The following is a 17,694-nucleotide window of genomic DNA, read 5'->3' on the forward strand; positions in this document are numbered from 1 at the left end:
CCCAGCCGCTCCGCGGCATGTGGGATCTTCCCAGACCAGGGCTCGAACCCGTGTGCCCTGCATTGGCTGGCAGATTCTCAACCATTGCGCCACCTGGGAAGCCCTCTGTGTCTTTTTTTGAGCAATCTCCATTCAGGTACTTGGCCGATTTTTTATTCAGATTATCTGGGTGGTTTTTGGTTTTGTTTTTGTTTTTTTTGCTATTGAGTTGTACGAGTTCTTATATGTTTTGAATATTAGCCTCTTACCAGATATATGATTTCCATGTGTATTCTCCCATTCCGTAAGTTGCCTTTTCATTTTGTTGATTGTTTCCTTTGCTGTGCAGAAGCTGTGTAATGTGATATAATCACACTTATTTATTTTTGCTTTTGTTGCCTGTGCTTTTGGGGTCTTATCCAAAAAAATCATTGCCAAGACCAATGTCAAGGAACTTTTCTCCTATGTTTCCTTCCAGGTATTTTACAGTTTCAGGTCTTATGTTTAATCTTTAATCCGTTTCAATTTAATTTTGGTCATTGGTGTTGAGTCCAATTTCACTGGGTGAATACCCAGTTTTCCCAACTGCATTTATTGAAGAGACTATGGTTTCTTCATTGTGTATTTTTGGAGCCTTTGTCAAAGATTAGTTGACCATATACACGTGAGTTTATTTCTGTTCCATTGGTCCATTTGTCTGTCTTTTTTTTATGCTTTTGATTACTATACCGTAATAATAGAAGTTGAAATCAGGAAGTGTGATGCCTCCAGCTTTGCTCTTCTTGCCCAATGTTTCTTTAGTTATTCAGGGACTTTAAGGTTCCGTATGAATTTTAAGATTGTTTTTTCTATTTTTGTGGAAAATACCACTGCAACTTTCACAGGAATTCTATTGAATTTCGAGACCATTTTGGGTAGTATAGACATTTTAACAATATTAATTCTTCTAATTCATGAATACAGGATATATTTCCATTTGTTTGTGTCTTCAGTTTTTTTCATCAGTGTTTTATAGTTTTCAGTGTACTGAGGTTTCACCTCCTTGGTTAAATTTATTCCTGAGTATTTTATTCTTTTTGATACTGTTGTACAAAATCGTGGGAAACAAGCCCATGATTGTTTCCTTAATTTCTTTTTCAGATAGTTTGTTTTTAGTGTAAAGAAACACAACTAATTTTGTATGTTGATTTTATATCTGACAACTTCACTGAATTTGTTTTTTAGTTTCTAACAGTTTTTTGGTGGAATCTTTAGAGTTTTCTATATATAAGATCATGTCATCTGCAAACAGAGACAGTTTTACTTCTATTAAGTTTAGATGCCTTATATTTCTTTTTCTTGCCTAATTGCTCTGGCTAGGACTTCCAGTAGCATGTTGAATAGGAGTAGTGAGAATGAGCATTCTTGTCTTTTTCCTGATTGTAGAAGGAAAGCTTTCAGTCTTTCACTGTTGAGTATGATGTTATCTGTGGGCTTGTCATATATGGCCTTTATTATGTTGAATTATGTTCTTTCTGCACCTAATTTTCTGAGTTTTATCGTGAAAAGATGTTGAATTTTGTCAAATGCTTTTCCTGCATCTATTGAGATGCTCATATCTTTTTACCTTTTATTCTGTTATGTGGTGCATCACATTTATTGACTTGCGTATGTTGAACCATCCTTGCATCCCAGGGATAAATCCCACTTGATTATGGTGCATGATCCTTTCAATGTGTTGCAGAATTTGATTTGCTAATGTTTTCCTGAGAATTTTTGAGTCTGTATTCATCAGGGATACTGGCCTATAGTTTTCTTGTAGTGCCCTTATCTGGCTTTGCTGTCAGGGTAATGATGGCCTAGTAAAATGAGTTTGGAAGTGTTCCCTCCCCTTCAAATTTTTAGAAGAGTTGAGAAGGGTTGGTGTTAATTCTTTTTCAAATGTTTGGTAGGATTCACCAGTGAAGCCATCTGGTCCTGGGAGTTTCTTTGTTGGGACGTTTGTGATTACTGATTCAGTTTCCTTACTTGTTATTGGTCTGTTCAGATCTTCAATTTCCTCTTGGTAGGTTGTATGTTTCTAGGAATGTATCCATTCCTTGTAGGTCACCCAGTTTGTTGGAGTTTAATTGTTGATAATAATCTCTTATGATCCTTTGTGTCTTTGTGGTATCAGTTGTAACATCTCGTCTTTCATTTCTGAGTTTATTTATTTGAGCCCTCTTTTTTTCTTGGGGAGTCTGGCTAAAGGTTTGTCAATTTTGTTTAACTTTTCAAAGAAACAGCTTAGTTGTATTGATCTTTTCTATTGTTTTTCTGGTTTCTATTTCATTTATTTCTGCTCTTACCTTTATTATTTTCTGCCTTCTGCTAACTCTGAGCTTAGTTTGTTCTTTTTCTAGTTCCTTGAAATGGAAAGTTAGGTTGCTTATGTGACATCTTTCTTTTTTCTTAATGCAAATATTTTATGTTTATCTTTGAATTATCTGTACCTAGCACAGTGCTGGGGCCATAGACCTCTAATGAATGTTGTTACTAAGTGAACAGATAGACTTAATTCCAAAAATGATCTGAACCTTATACAAAACTATAAAAAATTTTAAACAATGTTAAACAATGGAATGACAACATTTGGGCTTATTCTTAAAACTTGGTCTATTGCAGGTGTTCAGGGCAGAGTGCTGTAGGATCTGTCTTGGCAAAGTAGTATTTGAGGTCATCACTTTAGCAAACATATATTGGGCTTCCGGCGCTAGGGATATAAAGTACTAGGGATATAAAGCAAATGAAACATTGTCCTGCCTCAGAAGAGCTCACAATTTAGTCCATTCCTGCAAAACAACATGGAGGAGGAGGAATGTCAGTCAAGGGCACTCATATCCGGGGTACAGAGTCTGAGTCTAGGGACCCCATATCCCAGCAGTGAGGGTCCTCATGGGGACCCTGTCAGAGGAAGCGGAGATTGGAGCCCTGGGGCCCTGCTCCTCCTCCAGCTGCCTTGGGCCTGCCTGCAGCCCAGATAATTACTTGCAGCCTCAGGAAGGTTCCAGGGCTGATGCTTGGAGCTCCCATGCCCTGGATGATTAAGATAAGATTAACTGCTGTGCAAAATCCTGCTAGGAATGGAGGATCTGATGGGCATTTATGCCCCCTGAAGTCAGCGCGGACCCCACCTCAAGGGAATCGTGCAGACTCCCAGGGGACGGTGCCTCTCAGGCGTCCGCACTGCAGGGCACTCTGTCTTCACGACAGTTGGGCCGCATCCGTCATCCTGCTGAGGGGATAAATCTGTGTGACCTTCATGCATCCTTGTCTAGAAACTGTTAATGTGTGCTCCTTTTGAAATACTCAAGATGTTGGGTGTGATAAACTGAAGACAGGTTAAAGTGAGTTACTGCTTTATTTACACTTTAGCTTGTTGGGGTCGTCTCATTAAGGGCAAGGACTGAAAGTGCTTAAAACTCCAGTAGGGCAAAGAGCATGTGATGGTTCAAGAAGTGACGTGTTGCAGTGCAGGGTGGAATCCGTTACAGGTACCATAAAGCCGTCGTCCTGGCGAGATCGAGACAGGAGCCGGGCCCATCATGTTCCCTCCCGAAGACAGTGACGCAGCCCGAGCACTCCCACAGGCTCGTGTGGGAGCTGTGCTTGGCGTTTGCGGCGCCCGGGCACCGTCCAGGTGCTGCCGAGCCACCTTTCTGTCAAGCTCTTTGGACCCTTTCCTCCTTCAGATTGTGTCCCCAGCCAGCGGCCAAAGCGCGCGACAGACCAGCCTCTAAAGAGCAGACGGTCCATCCACAGCCATCCGGGTTTTGTGAAGCCCTTCCCTTCAGCACTCCTGCCCATGCATCGGAAGCAGACCAGAGCAGAAAGGCTCAGCTCCCGGGGCCTCCTCTCCCCTGGGGCGACCCCTCCCCTGGGACATCCTCCCTCCCCCGGGACGTCCTCTCTCCCAGGACATCCGCTCTGAGGGTGAGTCCCCCAGGGACCCACTCCAGAGGAGAGCGAGGTGGATTAGGATGGAGGCGTCGTTGTTGGTGTCCTCACCGCGGGGACCTCCGAGCATGCTTCTTCACCCATCGGGAGGGCGGAATTTGCTCTGCCCGGCAGCGGGGTCGCCGTGAGGGTCGGGGCAGGCACTGCTTGTGCAGGGGGCCTTGCAGAGCTTGGGGCCTGGGCTCAGACCTGCCGCTTCCTGTCGGAGGATGACTCACCTCCCGTGTGCCTCAGTTTCCCCATCTGTAAAGTGGGGATAGTGGTACTCATGTTACAGTGTCCTCAGGGTGCATGTTATAATGTATGAAAGAGAACAGTGCCTGGCCCAATGCAGAACCCCAAGAGGTGGCAGCTTCTTACAGGCTGTCCCCATGACAGCAATGTCACCAGGACCCTCGCTGCCCCGTGCTCGGGACGCCGATTCCTGGGGAGAGTCCACCCGTCCTGACGAGGGCCTGTGTTACCCAGGACTGGCCACTGCGCTCTCCCACCTGTAGCCCTCACACAGCGGCCATCCGGAGCTTGTTATACTGAGCGTCCTAAAACTCCCCTGACTGGATTCCTCTGAAGTGGTGTGTGTAATGGCCCCTCCTGTCACCAAGCGGAATTCATTTCCAGATGGAAGCAACCAGGGCCCTCTCCCCCGACTTCTCCTGTGGTGGGTGAGCTTTGATTTGCTTTTGTAGTCACACACTGGCATACAAATGTGCAGGAAGCGCTGCCTGGGGTCCAGGCCGGGGCCCTGCTACACGCGGCTGCTCTAGGGAAATGGCCTTACAGCCTCCGACGGCCCGTCCACTCTCCCCACTTATCTCAGCCTCAGTCCCTTAACCAGGTGTCGAGGGGTCAGTGATTCGTCCATTCCCTCGACCAGCATTTGCTCAGTGCCCGCACCCAGCAGCCCTGGCATCACAGCCACCAGCTGGGGCCCGGGCGCCGGGGCAGGGAGAGTGGGGGGCACGGGGCTCCTGCTCAGCCAGGGGGACACGCACCCCACGCGTCACCACCTGCCCTCGGCTCTGCTCAGCGCCCCGCAGCGCGGCGGGCAGGCGGGCACCTGTGCCAGGCACGGGGCGGCAGGGGGCGGCAGAGCCCCTGTCTGGGGGCTCACAGTCTAGCGACCAGGACTCTCTCCTTGACCCGCTCTCTGCAGGCCCCCCTCAGCTTTTCAACTAGCCCTCAACTTTTGGGCCTCTGTATCCATCTCTGCGTTGTCCGGTCACAGCAAGAGTCCTGCTAAGTTGGTCTAGCGGGAATCGCCCCATCTGCGTATCTAATGGGATGCCTCCTCCCGCAGGGCAGAGTCCCACGTCTGCCTGCGGCGAGAACGCTGCTGCGTCCGGTTCCCCGAATTCCCTCCTCCTCCCACATCCCTGATGGTTCCTCTGAGTGATTTTCCAGCCACTGACCCCACCCGCTCCGTGGCTGTGAATCCCCACGTGCTTCCGTTGCACTGCTTCTGTACTGACACCTTTTTTCTCCCATCTTACTCCTGAATAAAATCTGTTTTTATCACGATATCCAGCTCTGGTTTTTCTTTGACAGTAGAGGCAAGCAACAGACTGGTGAATGTGTGATTTAATCCTAAGCAGAATTAAAATAAGAATAAAATATCAAGGGTTTCAGAAGAGGTAAAAGATTGGCAAAGAGGCCAGTGATGACACTTGAAGAGGCCTGAGGGAAACAGGGAGCTCGAGAGACCGAGGCTGTGCTGGGCGCTGGGCGGCCTCGGGAGATGCAGGAGGACGGGTGGTGCCCATGGGGCCGTGGACGCCAGGCGGGTGGGTTGAGCTGCACCCACGGCGGCCACCGGGGAACGAACGAGAGGGCTGGCGTGTGTGCGCACCAGGCCAGGCTCAGGACGTGAATTTGAGGACATTCCCTGAGCAGCTGTTCAGGGTTGCCTGGAAAAGAATGAGACCAGCCAGAGGGCTGTTATAATAATGGGTAAAGTGGAGTCTATAGGGGTCGATTTGCAAGGCTGGAGAGGAGACCAGGTGTCCGTCCTGGGGGGCGGGGGTCGGGAGGCGCACGGGGGGCCTTGTCTCCCTGGAAGACGCTCACCCCAGCTGCTTTTGTGGTTATAAAAGTGCAGCAGAATTCAGTCTCCGTTAACCCTCGCCACCTGTGTAACACTGATCACTGATGTTGGTGACTGTGGCCAAGACTCGGAAGAAGCACATAAATTAGTTTAAAATGTTTTAGTGAACATGTTACACATGTTCATCCGCTAATTTATTGAAATCAGGAATTCGCACAAGGCCGCTGAGTTAACTGTCTTAAGATGATCCAATCAGCCGAGCTCCCTTCCGCCGGCCTCCCCAGTCACCAGAGTTTACTAACCCACCTTTAACATTATAACCACAAAACCAGCACCCACGTGATATAAACTGTTTTCATGTACAAATCAATACCTTTTTCCTTCTCTCCCCTTCCCTAAGGAACATAGAGAATTCTGATTTATTTCCTTTTCCTTCTGTGTATAAACTATTTTTTCTGTTTTTTTAAAAATAAATTTATATTTTATTTTTGGCTGCATTAGGTCTCTGTTGCTGCGCACGGGCTTTCTCTAGCTGCGGCGAGCGGAGGCTACTCTTCGTTGCGGTGCACAGGCTTCTCATTGCGGTGGCTTCTCTTGTTGTGGAGCTCGGGCTCTAGGCGCGCGGGCTTCAGCAGTTGTGGCACGTGGGCTCAGTAGTTGTGGCTTGCAAGCTCTAGAGCGCAGGCTCAGTAGTTGTGGCGCACGGGCTTAGTTGCTCCGCGGCATGTGGTATCTTCCCGGACCAGGGCTCGAACCCATGTCCCCTGCATTGGCAGGTGGATTCCTAACCACTGCGCCACCAGGGAAGTCCCTTTTTTCTGGTTTTAAAAGAAAGAGAATTCTGATTTGCTGCCTTGGAATGAGCCAAAGAATAGAACCTACAAATTTGGAGCAAACTCTGGAGATTACGGAGTGAGGTCGCCGACCTTGCGCGGTCAGTCCACCGAAGTACCAACAGTGACCTGGGCTCTTGTGTGGAAGGACGTTTGGGGTGGCGTTGGGTGGGACGGAGGGGCCTGTTAGCGAGAGACACTCAGTCCATCGCGCCTGCTGCCCGTCCTGTGCAAGGATGGTGCCCACGGTGGTGACCCTCACCTTTCTCTGGCCGCTGGTCGGGGCTGGGGGTAAAGGTGATGAAGTGAAGGGAGCTGCCTTTTCAGAAATGACGTTAAAACTTTCTAGAGTAAGACCCTCTGCCCAGGGCCCTTCTCACCATCTGTGGGAAGTGATGTCAGTGTCGGCTCCGTCTCAAAGCCTCGCTGTGCTTCCTTAGGTGGGTCCCCTGCTTGCACAGCTGGAAGTAAGTCGGGGACATGGGTCAGCTCACACACATAGTGGTGCATCTTCTGAACCCTCTCCGCTCAGGAATTCCCCAGTACTCCCCACACCCCAGGCCTTTGGCTGGAAAGTTCTGGTTCCTCTGAGCCTTAGATTCAACCCCTGCCCCACGCCGCCCACCGCCTCACGCCTCACCCCATGCACTGTATTGCAGTTTCACAGAACTGGGGTGGTTTCAGGGCAAATGGCAAAAGAAAAAGAAAGAGGAAAGATAAGCAGGATCCGCCCCCCAATCCTTTGGGACGCAGGGGCCCGTCTTCCCAGCTTGCCCCAGGGAGGTGGGCTTTTCTTGGCAGTTTAGGAGCCCCGCCTTGGCCGCGGCTGCGGCTTCACGACAGAGCCACCTTGGAGCAGGGCCGGGAGAGGGAAGAGGGAGAGGACCCCGGGCTGCCCCAGCACTCCGCCTCTCAGGTGCCCCTCGCACGGCCTCTGGCCAGGAGTTATGTCCTGCTCACCGAGAGTTGTCTTTTTTAAAAAAAATATTTATTTATTTTATTCCTTTATTTGTTTTGGCTGCGTCGGGTCTTCGTTGTGGCGTGTGGGCTTTTCTCTAGTTGCGGCATGCAGGTTTTCTCTCTCTAGTTGCGGCACTCGGGCTCTCTCGTTGAGGCGCGAGAGCTCAGTAGTTGCGGTGCACGGGCTTAGTTGCCCCGCGGCATGTGGGATCTTCGTTCCCTGACCAGGGATCGAGTCTGGGTCCCCTGCATTGGAAGGCGGATTCTTTACCACTGGACCACCGGGGAGGTCCCTCACCGAGAGTTCTGAGACTCAGGCTGCATTTGGGACAAAGCCGAGATAAAGGAGGGAAAGGACCCAGCAGCTGGCCCCTGTGCTGACCATTCCTCCAGTTTGGCTTCCCTCCCCAGTCTGCCTGCTCTTGGCTACGTTTCAGGGTCCCCAGACACTCTGTTTGGATTCTGTCTGAGCTTCCAGCTGTGGTCAGTGGAGGGACGGCTTGGGGTGGACCTACTCCATCTCGGCTGTCACCAGAAGTGACTTGTTGTCTTTGTTAAGAAGGAGAAAGGGAAGGAATGAAAGTGAGTCTGGGGGGTAAGTAGATTCTCTACAGAAACAACTGGGGCTTGTTTCTTTCCTTGTGAGACTTTGAAGTTCCGTGTGGGTTGGCACGAGTTATTTTTCACGGCTTCCTCTCCTTCGATGTACTTCCTGAAGCAGGTGGATGCGGTTAGCAGCACAAGCATGGGGCTGAGACAGTGGACGTGCTGTTCCAGGTGCAAAGGCTCACCTGTGCTTGTGCACACCTGCATTCCTGAGCCTTTTACAGTTCCTCTGGCCGCGTGACTGGGGCCAAAAGCGAGCGCGGCCCTGCGTTGCGTTTCTCCCAGGACTCGCCCCAAACCCCCTGTGCTGTCCTTCCTGCCGTCGGGCTGTGCTCACAGCCAGGTGAACGTGGAGGTCAGCAAGGCCTCCGTGGCCAATCTGGCCAAGCCACACGTTGGAGGGGCCCCGGTCCCTGGTCCCTGGGGCTCGTGAGCCTGTGACGTGAGTGGCGAGTGGGTGTCACTGGGTTACGATGCTGAGATGTCGTCGTGCAGTCAGATTTTATATCCCGACAGACACAGTCTTAACGGGCAGTTGGAAGCTCTCCCCGGATTGACACTGAGGAAATGTCGGACTTTTTTTTTTTTTTTTAATTTTATTTATTTATTTATTTACTTATGGCTGTGTTGGGTCTTCGTTTCTGTGCGAGGGCTTTCTCCAGTTGCAGCAAGTGGGGGCCACTCTTCATCGCGGTGCGCGGGCCTCTCACTATCGCGGCCTCTCTTGTTGCGGAGCACAGGCTCCAGACGCGCAGGCTCAGTAGTTGTGGCTCACGGGCCTAGCTGCTCCGCGGCATGTGGGATCTCCCCGGACCAGGGCTCGAACCCGTGTCCCCTGCATTGGCAGGCGGATTCTCAACCGCTGCGCCACCAGGGAAGCCCAGTGTCGGACTTTTGATGCGTTACTTTCCATCTCTCGTCTTAGTTTAATCCCAACCAAGTGGGGTATATTAATCTGAGCCAATAGTCTTACATTTTTTCTTTGCACAGCAATGTTGAAAGATTAAGTCGAAGCAATCTCTGGAAGATTTTGAACTCTTTGGAGGAAGGACTCTATACGACAAGGTATTATGATTATCGTAATTTTGAGCACCACTCCACCAAGTACACAGAGAAAAATTATTAATCATAGTTAATCATATTAACTTGAACAGAACGAGAATATTGTTTTTGCCGTTGAGATTTGCAGGTAATGAAAAAGCACGGTGCTCTGCCTCCCGATCGCTGCCCTCCCCCTTGATCACCGCGGTGCCCTTGAATCACATCGTTCACGGGCACTGTGCCCGCGACAGCCGTCAGGACCCAGCCCAGGAGCCCGAGACGTGGATCTGCCTGGGGAGAGCACAGCGCACGGCCCGCCCCTGCCGCTGGGAGACGCAGGTTAATTAAGCAAGGAGGGCATGGTGGGGAAGCCCGCACCGCCCGTGATTTGATTAGTGAGACGGTTAAAATGTTTGGAAGCTCCTTAAAGAAACCAGGTGGTGCAAGTGAGGGGAGTCGCTCACCCGCGCGGTCACATTAGAAGCAGCTACACACGCTCGGCTGAAGTCGAGGCGTCCTGGGAAATGTCTGCCTCTACCCTCCCACGATGGGAGGCCGGGAGGCCGATGCTGCAGGACGTCATTGCTCGCGGGGTGGCCCTCAGTCCTGGTGACCTCTAGGTCCCAGGGGAGTTCATTCTGTGCCCATCTCCAGGCCCAGCCAGACCTACTGGGTCAGAGTCTCTGGGGGTAAGCGAAGAAATCTGGGCTCCTCTCCTTTATTATTTTTTAGCTTTTTATTTTGGTGTAGTTGCAGATTCACACCGATTGTAAGAAATAACTCAGAGAGGGCTTCCCTGGTGGTGCAGTGGATAAGAATCCAGCTGCCAATGCAGGGGACACGGGTTCGAGCCCTGGTCTGGGAAGATCCCACACACCGTGGAGCCCGTGCGCCACAACTACTGAGCCCACGTGCCACAACTACTGAAGCCCGTGCGCCTAGAGCCCATGCTCCACAACAAGAGAAGCCACCGCAATGAGAAGCCCGTGCACCACAACGAAGAGTAGCCCCCGCTTGCTGCAACTAGAGAAAGCTCACACGCAGCAACGAAGACCCAATGCAGCCAAAAATAAATAATTAAAATTTAAAAAAAGAAATAACGCCGAGAGACCCCGCCATACTCCTTACCCAGCTTCCCTCAATAGACACATCTTGCAAAACTACAGTCAATCTCTTACCAAGGTGTTGGCGTGGATATGGCCCCCCTGTCTTGTTCTGATGTCCCTGGTTTCTTTGTGTTCATCTGTGCTTGTGCATATCCAGTTCTACGGGGTTTTACCCTGTGTGCACCCACCAGATACGGCACATTTCCATCACTATCTCCAGCGCCCAGAGCACCTCCGGGGCTGTGGGAAGGACCCCATAAGTCTTTGCTGAATGGACCATTTGGCACCCAGTGGTGGGGACTGTAGCCTTCTGTGCTGAATCACAGTGATGAGGAAGCACTTGTCAAAATGCATGAGACCCTGGAGAAATCGTATCAGGACACACGGTACGAAACGACGTGTGGTGAACAGCGTCTGACAGCGGGCGTTGTTCTCTCTTGGAGTGTGTCTGTGTGTGCAACAAGAAACAGACGTAGGTGGGTCTACATTCAATCATTAAATTTTAAAAATATTCAAAGCGTCTCCAGGTAGCCCACTGGGCTACTTTTATTGAGTTACACTGAAGTAGGGGGCAGTGAGTGGACGTGTCCCCCCTGCTCCCAGGGAGGTGTTCTGGGGATGCTAGGATTTGGTCTCTGGTTGCCACTCACCAGGGAAGGGAACTCCTGGGACACGTGGGAGAGGCTTGTTCAGTCACCCCGGCCTCATGTGGGTTTGGACCAAAACAACTCAAACTTGGGTCCTGTAGGAACAGGGAATGGAGCGTAGACCTCCGTGTCCTAAATGCGGTCAGTATTTTCCCAGCAATGGACTCCTTGTCTTCTGCAATTGAACGGGCAGCTGATAGTAACATGGCGGCAGCGTGGTGGCAGCTTGGTGGCAGCAGGGAATTAGCATGGTGGCAGCATGGCATTTGGAAACAGCTCTGATGTGCTTGAAGGAGCCCTGCCTCTGGAGCCAAGCAGACACAGGTTCCAATCCTGGCCACACCACTTGTCCCAAGAGTCAATACTCTGTGCATCAGTTTCCTTGTTTGCATTTTTAACAATAACGCTCCTTCTTTCCTGAGGAGTAAGAAATGAGAGAATTTATGAAAATGACAGCGCAGTGCTTGGTATATAATTGGATGAGTTCAACGAGTTTTTGACCCTCAACTGATGGAAACCGGAAGCTATGGCCCAAATGTGGAGTGGCTGATCCAAAGCGGAACGAGAACCGGTGTGAGTCAGCACAGGGGCCGCTGGGACAGAGTGGGCTCTGTCGCTACCCGAAAAGCGTAAGAACTTCAAACGTAGTCGGGATGATGGTGAAGATGGTCATTAATTCTTCTCTCTCAGTGAGGAAAAGGAACTCAAATTTCTCGGGGGAGGAACTCTGTAATAAGTACATGCCCCAGATACGGTTCAATAAAAACAAGGGCCGGTTTTGAATGCTTGGCTGCGTGTGAGAAGGGAAAACCACTTGAGTCTGGCACTAGGAACCCTCTCCTCTGCGTGGAAGACGTCTGCCCAGAGGCAGTGCTGGCTCCGGGGTGACAAGGCTCACGTGCCCATGGATGCCGGCCTGTGGGCAGAGCAGGTGCAGGTAGCTGCCACTGGGCAACTCCCACCCTCCTGCATCTGTGCAGGCGGGTCCCTGAGAGCAGGTGCTGTCCGGTGTGAGTGAAATGATGCCACCTCATCCCGGCCAGGCCAGGCCACAGGACCACCCGCCCGGCTGGAGCCCAACTGCCACCGTGGCGGTGTCACGAGGGCGGAGCCTCACGATGGGATCCATATCCTTATAGATGGGACCCCACGAGCGCCCTGCTCCAGGTGAGGACACAGCGAGAACACGCCGTCCAGGAACCGGGAAGCGGGTCCTCACCAGATGCTGCTCTGCCGAGGCCTTGGTCTCCGTCCTCCAGCCTCAGAGCTTATGTTCCAGCCCCAGTGGGTGGTATCTTGTTACGGCCGCCCGAACAGAAGGGAGGGTGGGAGAGGCTTTTATAATCTATCAAGACATGAATGTCAGCACCTTATTTCTAGTTTATAAAAATTATGTAATCTTTAGAATGAGGTATGAAGTTCCTTTTACAATTAATTTTTTATTCAAGAAGCACTACTCTATAGTTGATCTTGTGCATCAAGGCAGGTATTCTCTGGGGGAGGCAAAGCAGCACATGCCCGCATCCCCGCTGCCCAGGAAGAGCCCAGGCTCGGGCACACCCGCCTGCAGCCCCGCCAGCCGCCCTCCCTCCCCCCTGGCCACCAGGGGAGCTCCTCCCGCCGTCACCGGGCATCCTGTCCTCTGCAGACGGCGTCCCACGCGGCTCCGTTCCTCTCCCCACGGAACGACAGTCTCCGCGAGACGGGCATTTCTTTGCACGTGTCCCAGTGCCACGCGAGCAGCAGTGTCACTGGCACCTCTGGGGCTGGCGCTCACGTACGGACGCCGGACATGCCGCCCTCCCCACCCCGTCCGCACCCCGTCCGCACCCCATCGCCACGCCTCCCGGGCTGTGGCCTCCACTCCCGCTCCTTGGCCTGGTCCTGCCAAGTCCTTCCAACCAGCCGAAGTGCCCTGTGGAGTGACGTGGAGATGGGTGATCACTTCCAAGTCCTGTGGTTATTTAACAAGGGCTGGAGGGGTGCGGTCGACCTAGCAACCCGCCGGACCAGGCCAAGGTCGCATCAGTGTGCAGAGGCCCTGACCCCGGGAGGGCCCGAGCGCTGGCGGTCACCGTCACACAGGACGGGGGGCCTTGGTGGCAGCGAGGAGGGAGCAGTGGTCCTTCCTGGGACTCCAGGACTGAACGCAGCAGAGAAGTCTTCAGAGAAGAGGCGGCATCCGAGATTGTCGCCTGAGGACAGGCTGGCGTCCCCAGGGGAACAGACCCGGGGCTGGAGGAGCAGGCAGGCCGAGCGGAGGGCCCAGAGGTCCGGGTGAGCACGAGGCCCCCCGAGACGTGGTCCTCGCCTCTGGGAGCCTCGGGGAGAGACGGGAGGGGCCTGGGGCGCTGAGTCAGGCGAGGTCTGGGGAAGAAAAGGAGTTTTCAGGAAAGCTTCTTTCTATTGGCTGAAAACGCAGCTGTGTCCTTGTGATTTTAATTGAGAAAACTTGGGCTGGGGCCGAGCACGGGGCGTCTGCAGGGAACCCCTGGCTGTGTTGCAACAGTGGAGTGGAAAATCGTTGCCGGATGCAGATGCATATTTAATGAAGCCTTCTCTTCCCCTTTCAGCCGTCCGCCCGTGGCCTCCCCTGAGCTCAGAAAGGTGTACAGAGGCGCATTTGAAGGTTACTTGGCTGTTGTTGTAATGGAACAGAAGAACATGTATTTAGTCGTTAAAAATGTAAGAGGCAGGAAGGAGCTCTCGGAGGCCCGTGCTGGTCGGGTGAGGGGTCAGGAGGTCGGGCCAACGTGAGGCCAAAGCGGGCGGGAGACAAGGGCGGAGGGGGCTGCCGTTCGGGCCCCTCCGCGAGGCTCCCGCGCTCGTGGGAGGACGAGGCCTGTCCTCCCCACCCCCCTGCAGGTCCCCAGCCGGCTCTCCAGGCCTGTCTGTGTGCAGAGGCCCCGCCTGGAGGAGCTGGCAGCCCCGGGCATCGATCTCCCTGCAAAGGCGCTGAGGCATTCCTGTTCCAGGGACGTTCGTTCCTCACAGTAAATCCAAGTCAGGCTCTGAGAGATGGAGCCCCGGGAGTGAGGCCATGGGCAGCTCGATGTCCCAAGTGGCGTAAATCACCAGAGCCGGTGACATTTGCCAGAGGGAAACCGAGAGGACGGGCCAGCCAGGGAGGGGACTCGGGGTCCAGCTCAGCGAGGTGCGTGGGCAGTGGGGAAAGTGCTGACTCGTCTGTCCTCTCCGAGGGCAGAGGTTGAGGGCCAGGGGTCAGAGGGCGCGGGGCGGCGGTCGATGAGGGGTCCGTGCACTTCAAGGCTTTATTGAGTGTCTTCACTTATCCATGCTGCTTCATCTCGCCGAGGGCTCACCCGGCTGATAGAAAATTGCGTAGAACAGCGCGCTGTGAATAAGTGATGAGGCCAGGTCCGGGGAGTGAGGGGAAGGGGGAGGTCGGAGGAGGGACGCAGGAGGAACCCTGCCATCTTCCTTGCCGCCTGGCGGCGGGGCCACAGATGTGTGCACGCGTCTGCCACGTGCCGACCACCCTCAGGGCTGTGCGCTTGTCCGTCTCATCCGCGCGCTGGTCCTAAGCGGCTGACGCTGCTCTCGCTCTCCCCGAAGGCGCAGGGAGGTCTACACCACCTTCCCCGTGCCAGCTCCCCAGGAGCCGGAGGAGCCGCTCAGTCCCCCATCCCCCACCCCCACCCCGCTAAGTGCGTCGCCAAGGAAGAGCCCACGAACGCTGGGCAGGTGACTGAGCCCCGGCCCCCTGGGGGTCAGGCGGTGAGTCTGAAGGGACACTGCCGCACTGTCCCAGCACAAACGCGCTTCCACCACCGAGGGCCTGCCGTCCAGTGACCTTCCTGACAGCCCTGCGAGGTGTGCGCAGGCAAACTCCGTTTACAGTCGGGTCACCGGGGCGTGTAACTGACTCGTTCCAGGTCACGTCACTGGCCGGTGCGGAGCTGGGGGTCGAGCATGCACGGCAGTGGCGCTGTCCTCGTGGACACCCTCCTGGGGCTGAGTCATCGAGACGGAGCCCATCCTGGCTTCAGGCCAGTGTCCACGGCAGACGAGGACCGTGGGGACATGAGAAGGCCACATGGAGGCCGGCCTGCACAGGTGGCCGTGGGGCCCTTTCCTGAGTGCCAGGCCCTCCTCCCATCCCGGGATGTCCTCTCCCTCGAATCTTGGCCGGCCTTGGGACACTTGGACGGCTGAATGTGCTGGAGTGACACCGAGCCAGCCTGGGCCTCACCATGAACGGCCTGGCAGCCCCGCGTTTGCTCTGGGCGTCTGGCTCCGCTCAGCCTGCTGGAGAATGACACCACGTGGACACAGGGAGACGCCGTCGGAGGAGGGCAGATGTGCTCCAGGGACAGACCCCACAGACGGGAGGAAGCCACCCGGACCCTCCAGCCCAGTAAGCTGCCCGGCCAGCACCGTGTGAAGTGAAGACGAGCCCCGTCCAGTGACCCCGGCCGGAATCCCTGACCCTCGGCGTCTCGAGCGATAATCAGTCGTTGTATGAAGCCAGTAAACTGAGGAGTAATTTGTAAGAGGCAACTTAACCCCCGTGAGTTAACTGCGGGAGGACGGCAGGCAGATGAGAGTCGGGCGGGGGCTGAGGCCGGCGTCCAGGGCACGGACGGAAGGTTAAACCTGCTTGCGCACGGCCTGCTGTGGGTTCAGGGTGCGTACAGGTGCTCACGGCTGACCCGGGGTGCTGGGAGGAGGGGCGGAGGGGCGGGAAGGGAGCTCGGAGGAGCAGGAACTGCCTCCCCGTGTCTGCGCCTCTGAGCACCGGGCGTCGAGGGCAGGAGTAGGGTTAGGCTTCCGAGGACTCCCCATCGGAAAAGGACAGCACGTGGCTCTGGGGCAGGGTCAGCGCTGGCAAGGAGCCCGGAAAGGCTTTCAAGCTGTCCCCACCCAGCCGCCTCTGCCCCCAGACCAGCAGGGAGAGGCGGCATCCGGCGGACACAGAGGGACGACGGGCCAGGAGCGAGGGCGGGCCGGTGGCGAGGTCCGGACTCCCCAGCCCTGCCCGGCAGTGCGCGGAGGAGGCTTCGTCCCCTGGGACACGCGGGGAGCAGGGGAGACGCAGGCCCCGGTTCCACGGAGGAGCTTTCTCGGCAGGAAGGCAGCGTTGTAGGCTGGAGACAGGATGCTCTTCACGTGGCTTTTACTCTTGTTCACGCACCGTGCCGCTGCCCCGGGAGGGAAGCAATCGTCTGCGTGAGCGATGCTCCCTGAAGACGCCGTGGGGTTCACAGCAGCGCTGCCGGGGCGTCTGAGTCAGGAGCTGTGTCCGTGCAAGGCTGCGGGTAGATCTGCAGGCAGGCGGGTTTGGAGAGCGACTGGGTGCCGCCAGAGCCGGTGAGAGACAGAGGATGACCTTGAGTGTGTGGGATTCAAGCTTCGCGGCCCTCCCTGCGGACACAGGGGGAGGGCGCTGACGGGGGCTTGGGGTGTCCCTAGTGCTCATTAGTGACGAGGACGGTTTCAAAGGTAAAACTGAGCACGAAGCGCAGAGTCCTTGAACCAACAACCAATCGGTTAAGAAATTCTAGCTGAGGATCTCCTGGAGTTTCGGTTTTGTTTCCTTTTAAGGAGCTTAGCTTCATTGTCATCTTAAGGGTGTTCTACCAGCTGCCAGATGGGGACCTAGGCTGTGTCTGGTGCCTGTCACCGCTCCTCTCCTGACCTCTCTCCTGGGAATTTGGCTCCACCACCTCCCCGTGAGGCATAAGTTCCTTGACAGCATTCCAGCAGCTCTTCCGGAACACTGGGACCTGCCATCTCCTGGGAGGCCAGGCCCCCAGCATCACATTTGACCTTGAATGCAGCTTCACCACCTCGAGCACATAATTTTTTAAAAAATATTAATTTATTTGTTTGGCTGCACCGGGTCTTAGTTGTGGCATGCGGGATCTAGTTCCCTGACCAGGGATCGAACCCGGGCTCCCTGCACTGCGAGAGCTCGAGAGCATAATGAACCTTCTGTTTCCTCATCTGTAAAGTGGGGTAATGATAACTACATAGGCTGTTTTGAGGTTTAACTGAAATTAAGTCCTCGGTAAGCCCGCACGACTAACCCTGACGTGTAATGAATACTCATCAAGGGCTCCGTCTTTCTTGTTGCCCTTCCTCCTAGCTAGCCTGTCAGCCTGCTGCCTCTGCCATGATGTTGCACACAAGCATATTATATCCCAAAGAGGCCCTGTATCTAAACGCCACAGCGCTGACCTTGTTGGAGGAGATTCATATTGAAGGAGAAGAGGAGGGCAGGAAGCAATCTGCTGATCCCACATCCCCCAGCGTTTCCATGGGCGTACCCGCCAGCTACCTCATTTCAGCCAATGGTGTGATTTGGGCTATAACTTTTGTCTCTTCTCTCGTAAAGTATGCATTTCACATGACAGCCAAAAAGGAAAGAAAGAAAATCATCAGTGAAGAAGAAACGTTGAGACCTGAGGGTCCTGCAGGGCTTGGCATTTTCTCACAAGCCCTTAATGCGCCTACGAAATGAGTAGATTTCACGACTCTAGGTT

This window comes from Balaenoptera acutorostrata, chromosome 12, assembly GCF_949987535.1.
Source record: "Balaenoptera acutorostrata chromosome 12, mBalAcu1.1, whole genome shotgun sequence".
Lineage (NCBI taxonomy): Eukaryota > Metazoa > Chordata > Mammalia > Artiodactyla > Balaenopteridae > Balaenoptera > Balaenoptera acutorostrata.